Source organism: Tachyglossus aculeatus, chromosome 4 (genome assembly GCF_015852505.1).
Source record: "Tachyglossus aculeatus isolate mTacAcu1 chromosome 4, mTacAcu1.pri, whole genome shotgun sequence".
Taxonomy (NCBI): Eukaryota; Metazoa; Chordata; class Mammalia; order Monotremata; family Tachyglossidae; genus Tachyglossus; species Tachyglossus aculeatus.
Genome location: NC_052069.1, coordinates 39,994,488 through 40,000,487, shown reverse-complemented (window position 1 = coordinate 40,000,487; position 6,000 = coordinate 39,994,488).

Sequence of the window (6,000 nt, the reverse complement as noted above, 5' to 3'; positions counted from 1 at the left end):
GGTAGTATATTGGTAGCAGTGGAAGGTTATCCTGGTCAACTCTGGAACTGCTTTTATTTATAGTGGCAAGAGCCCAGGCTTGGGAGTCAGAGGTTGTGGGTTCTAATTCCGGCTCTGCCACTTGTCTGCTGTGTGACCTTGGGCAAGTCATTTAACTTCTCTGAGCCTGTTACCTCATCTGTAAAATGGAGATTAAGACTGTGAGCCCCACATGGGACAACCTACTTACCTTGTATCTACCCCAGCACTTAGAGCAGTGCTTGACACACCATAAGCGCTTAACAAATACTACTACTATTATTATTATTATTATTATTATTGTTGTGGGTCAATCGCTGTACTAAGCATTTGGGAGAGTATAATACTTTAGAGTTGGTATACATGAACCCTGCTCACAAGAAGTTTACAGTCAAGAGAAGAAGCAGACATAACAAGATTGATAATAATGATGATATTTGTTAAGCACTTACTATTTGTCATAATAATATTATGTGTCAAGCATTGTTCCTAATACTGGGGTAGCTCATCTAGATGACGCTGCTTCTCTACCACATCTCATTCAATCATATTTATTGAGCACTTACTATATGCAGGGCACTGTACCAAGCACTTGGGAGAGTACAATTCAACAATAAGCAGACATATTCCCTACCCACAACGAGCTTGCAGTCTAGAGGAGCCTGGGAGTCAGGAGACTTGGCTTCTAACCCCACTCTGATCCTTATCTGCTGTGTGACCTTGGGTTACTGAACTTCTCTGAGTCTCAGTTTCCTCATCTGTAAAATCAGATTAAATACCTCTTCCCCCTGCTCTTTATTCATTCATTCATTCAATCAATCATATTATTGAGCGCTTACTATATGAAGAGCACCGTACTAAGCGCTTGGGAAGTACAAATCAGCAACATATAGAGACGGTCCCTACCCAACAATGGGCTCACAGTCTAGAAGGGGGAGACAGACAACAAAACAAGACAAGTAGACAGGTGTCAATGTGGCAGGGACTGTATATGATCAGATTATCTTGTTTCTGCTTCAGGGTTTAGTACAGTGATTGACACATAGTAAGCACTTAATAAATACCATAAATATTATTAAAAGTTCATTCATTCATTCAATCGTATTTATTGTGAACTTACTATGTTGCACAGCACTGTACTAAGAACTGGGAAAGTATAATACAGCAATAGAGACAACCCCTGTCCACAATGGGCTCACAGACTAGAGGGGGGTAGACAGACATCAATATAAGTAAACAGGCATCAACATAAAGAAACAAAATTGTAGATATATACATCTGAACATAAGTGCTGTGGGGTGAGGAGGGGGGCGAGAGCAAAGGGAGGGACTCAAGGGGACGCAGAAGGGAAGGGGAGCAGAGGAAAATGGGGCTTAGTCTGGGAAGGCTTCTTGGAAAAGGTGAGCCTTCAGTAGGGCTTTGAATGGGGGGAGTGTGGTTGTTTGGTGGATTTGAGGAGGGAGGGCGTTCCAGGCCAGAGGTAGGACGTGGGCCAGGGGTTCATTCATTCATTCATTCATTCATTCATTCATTCATTCATTCAATCGTATTTAGTGAGTGCTTACTGCGTGCAGAGCACTGTACTAAGCGCTTGGGAAGTACAAGTTGGCAACATATAGAGACGGTCCCTACCCAACAACGGGCTCACAGTCTAGAAGGGGGAGACAGACAACAAAACAAAACATTTGGACAGGTGTCAAGTCATCAAAATAAATAGAAATAAAGCTAGATGCACATCATTAACAAAATAAATAGAATAGTAAATCCGCACTAGTAAGATAAATAGAGCAATAAATCTGTACAAACATATGTACAGGTGCTGTGGGGAGGGGAAGGAGGTAGGGTTGGGGGGATGGGGAGGAGAGGAAAAATGGGGCTCAGTCACCATGCCCCAGACAGAATTTTTGGTGGGGAGAATCTCACAGAGCCATGTTCTGAGTGAAGTTTGTGGGAGCTACAGAGACTGGGGCAATACTTGAGGTGAGAAAGAAGCGTTTGTCAATGCAATGAGCGAAGTGGATCAGGAGGAAGAGGGACAGGTTTGGGATGAGCAGAGAGAGAGATTAGGGATGAGTAGAGGGCTGGGAAACTGATCACCCGGTATGATCAGCAGGGAGTCATCAGCAAACTGAAATGCTGCCCTCATAACTTCCCTTAGTACTTCAAAATATAGTCGACTTACATATGCTTCTAGTTAAGGCTGTGTTCAACCACATACTTATAACTCCCTCCTTCCAAAACCCCAACGGCCCTCTTCTCTCCTCTCTGTTGCCACTGAGGTCCTCACCAATAATTGTGAAGAGCTCCTGCCTGAGAATTTCAAATTAATCAGTAAAGTCCCTACTTGCCTCCCCAGCTCCTTCCCACCCCTTCCCAGTTCCTTCTCAATCATCTCTCAAAGAGATCTTGTGCCTGATTCTAAAATCTACCCTTTTACATCTGCCTCCCATCCAATTCCTTCTCAACTTCTAAAGACATCTTTCTTTTTTTGTGGTACTTAATAATAATAATGATGGCATTTATTAAGGTGCTTACTATGTGCAAAGCACTGTTCTAAGCGCTGGGGGGATACAAGGTGATCAGGTTGTCCCACGGGGGGCTCACAATCTTAATCCCCATTTTACAGAGGAGGTAACTGAGGCACAGAGAAGTTAAGTGACTTGCCCAAAGTCACACAGCTGATAAGTGGTGAAGCCGGGATTCAAACCCATGACCTCTGACTCCCAAGCCCGTGCTCTTTCCACTGAGCCACACTGCTTCTACGTGTTAAGTACTTAGTATGTGTCAATCAATCAATCAATCAATCGTATTTATTGAGCGCTTACTGTGTGCAGAGCACTGTACTAAGCGCTTGGGAATTACAAGCTGGCAACATATAGAGACAGTACCTACCCAACAGTGGGCTCACAGTCTAGAAGGGGGAGACAGAGAACAAAACCAAACATACTAACAAAATAAAATAAATAGAATAGATAAGTACAAGTAAAATAAATAAATAAATAGAGTAATAAATATGTACAAACATATATACATATATACAGGTGCTGTGGGGAAGGGAAGGAGGTAGGATGGGGGGATGGAGAGGGGGACGAGGGCATTGTACAAAGAGCTGGTGGAGATATAAGCTAATCAGTTGGACACAGTCCCTGTCCAACATGGGGCTCATGGTCTTACCCCCCATTTTATAGTTGAGATAATTGAGGCACACCGAAGTGAAATACCCAAGGTCACAAGCAGACAAGTGGCGGAGACAGGATTAGAATCCAGGCCCATTGAATCCCAAACCTGTGCTCTATCCACTAGGCACTGTTGCTTCTTCTCTCCCTGACTCCCATCACCTCTCTCCGGTTCAGTGGAAAGAGTATGGGTTTGGGAGTCAGAGGTCACAGGTTCTAATCCCAACAATGCCACTTACCTGCTGTGTGACTTTGGGCAAATCACTTAACTTCTCTGGGCCTCAGTTACCTCATCTGTAAAATGGGGATTAAGACTGTGAGCCCTACATGGGAGAACCTAATCACCTTGTATCCCCCCAGTGCTTTAGAACAGTGTTTCGCCCTTAGGAAGTGCCTAACAAATACCATCATCATCTGCCTTCTAACATGGTCAAGTCTCTAGTATTCTAAAAGAGTTCCTCCATATCCTTCTCCATCCTCCAGATATCACCCCATCTCCCATTTTTAAACTAAAAATAATAATAATTGTAGTTAAGCCGTTACAATGTGTCAAGCGCTGTACTAAGTGCTGGGGTTTACACAAGATAATCAGGTCCTTTATAAGACTCACAGTTTAGGTAGGAGAGAGAACAAGCATTTTGTCACCACTTTACAGATAAGAAAACTGAGGCACAGAGAAGGTAAGTGACTTGGCCAAGGTCACACGCAGAGAGATGGATCTGGGATTAGAACCCAGGTCCTCTGACTCTCAGGCATGTGTTCTTTCCACTAGCCTAACTGAACTCATTTTCCCTTACAAACTTACTCCTCTGCTTAATTTTCCCACCCCAGCTGGCAATACCACCACTTCCCTGTCTCTACATGTGGCAATCTTGGCATTATCCTTGAATTCTCATTCTCTATTATTGCTTGCGGATAGTCTGCTGTTAAAACCTGTCAGTTTCTTTTTCACAATATTTCCCAGATCCACCCCTTCTTTTACTTTAAAATGGCCACCACAATGTTCCAGAAACTGATCCCTGCTAGATTACTACTAGATTATTATTAGATTATTACTGTATAATTTTTCCAGTGCCCCCCAATGAGAGGAGCTATTACATGGGGAATTTAGTTTGCAAGCAGGGGACCAAGAGAAAAGAATTTGAGAAGAAAGGAGGAGGAGGAGAGGAAGTGGGAAGTAGTGATAGTTAAATGTTCTCTATAGTACTTACTGGAATTTTGCCTAGAGTGGACATTCAGGGATTTACAGCAACCTCTTCCCCTCTTCCTTACTCCAGCTCCCATGTGCATGTTTCAAAAAAGAAAGAAATCTCTGAGACTTAAGCCCATTCACTCTTGACACTACCTTTCTTTCTAGTCAATTGAATTTATTGAGCACTTACTTTGTGCAGAGTACAGCAGAACGATACACAATGAGCTCACAGCCTAGAGGGGGGAGATAGATATTAATATAAATAAAGAGACTACAGATATGCACATAAGTGCTATGGGGCGGGGTGGATGAATAAAGGGAGAAAGTTAGGCAGCTGAAGACAGCCGAAGAAAAGGAAAAGAGGGCTTAACAGGTAAGGCCCTACCCTGATAGGAATAGCCTTCACGGCCGAAATGAAAAAGATAAATCTTTCATTTTCACCTAAAAAATCAGGGGTGGGGAAAATTCTGTGGTGGAGGCAGTTATGTGAGTAAGCATGGCATATCAGCCTCCACACTGATGTCCTTGCTTCCGGTCTCTCCCCTGTTCTGTCACTCCGTTGCCCGAATCATTTTTCTAATATATTCCGTACAGGTCTCAGCTTTCCTCAAAAACCTCTAGTGCTTACACATTTCTTGTCCACATCAAACAGATGCTGCAAAGCATTGGCTTCAAAGAACATCATGAGCTCTCACCTGCTAAACAAGTCTTTTTCCTTCCCTCCCCCAATACACCCTAGTTTGTGCTCTTCATTACTCCCATACTGCCCTTTCTCACTGTGCCTCATTCTCAATTCTCCTATCTGACCCCTTGTGCCCACCTCTCATCCTGCCTGGAATCCCCTTCCACTTCAAATCCACCCAACCATAGGTCTCTCAGTGATCCCTCATCTGTAAATTGGGGATTAAGAGTGCGAGCCTCATGTGGGACAGGGACTGTGTCCAACCAAACCCGTATTTACCCCAATGCTTAGAACAGTGTTTTGGCACATAGTAAGTCCTTAACAAGTACCATAATTATTTGATTATTAGGAAGGTGGGGTAGTTCCAGGCCTGAGCAAGGGGGTGAGCAAGAGCCATTGGCAAGAGAGACAACAGTGAAGCCCAGTGAGCAGGTTGGTATTAGAATAAACAATAACAATAATAATAATGGCATTTATTAAGTGCTTACTATGTGCAAAGCACTGTTCTAAGCACTGGGGAGGTTACAAGGTGATCAGGTTGTCCCACAGGGGACTCACAGTTGTAATCCCCATTTTACAGATGAGGTAACTGAGGCCCAGAGAAGTTGTGACTTGCACAAAGTCACACAGCTGACAATTGGCAGAGCCAGGATTTGAACCCATGACCTCTGACTCCAAAGCCCGTGCTCTTTCCACTGAGCCATGCTGCTTCTCATGAACTGCTGCTTTACTGCTGCTTTATTCATTCCATTCAATCATATTTATTGAGCGCTTACTGTGTGCAGAGCACTGTACTAAGCACTTAGTACTATGTTCTTTACTCTTTAGAAGACTAAAGGGTGTGAGCTGGGGTGAGAGGAGTGGGAGCAGAGTGGAAATAAGTAGTGAGGAGGGAGCTGATGGTTCCTTAAAACCAACATTGAAGAGTTTCT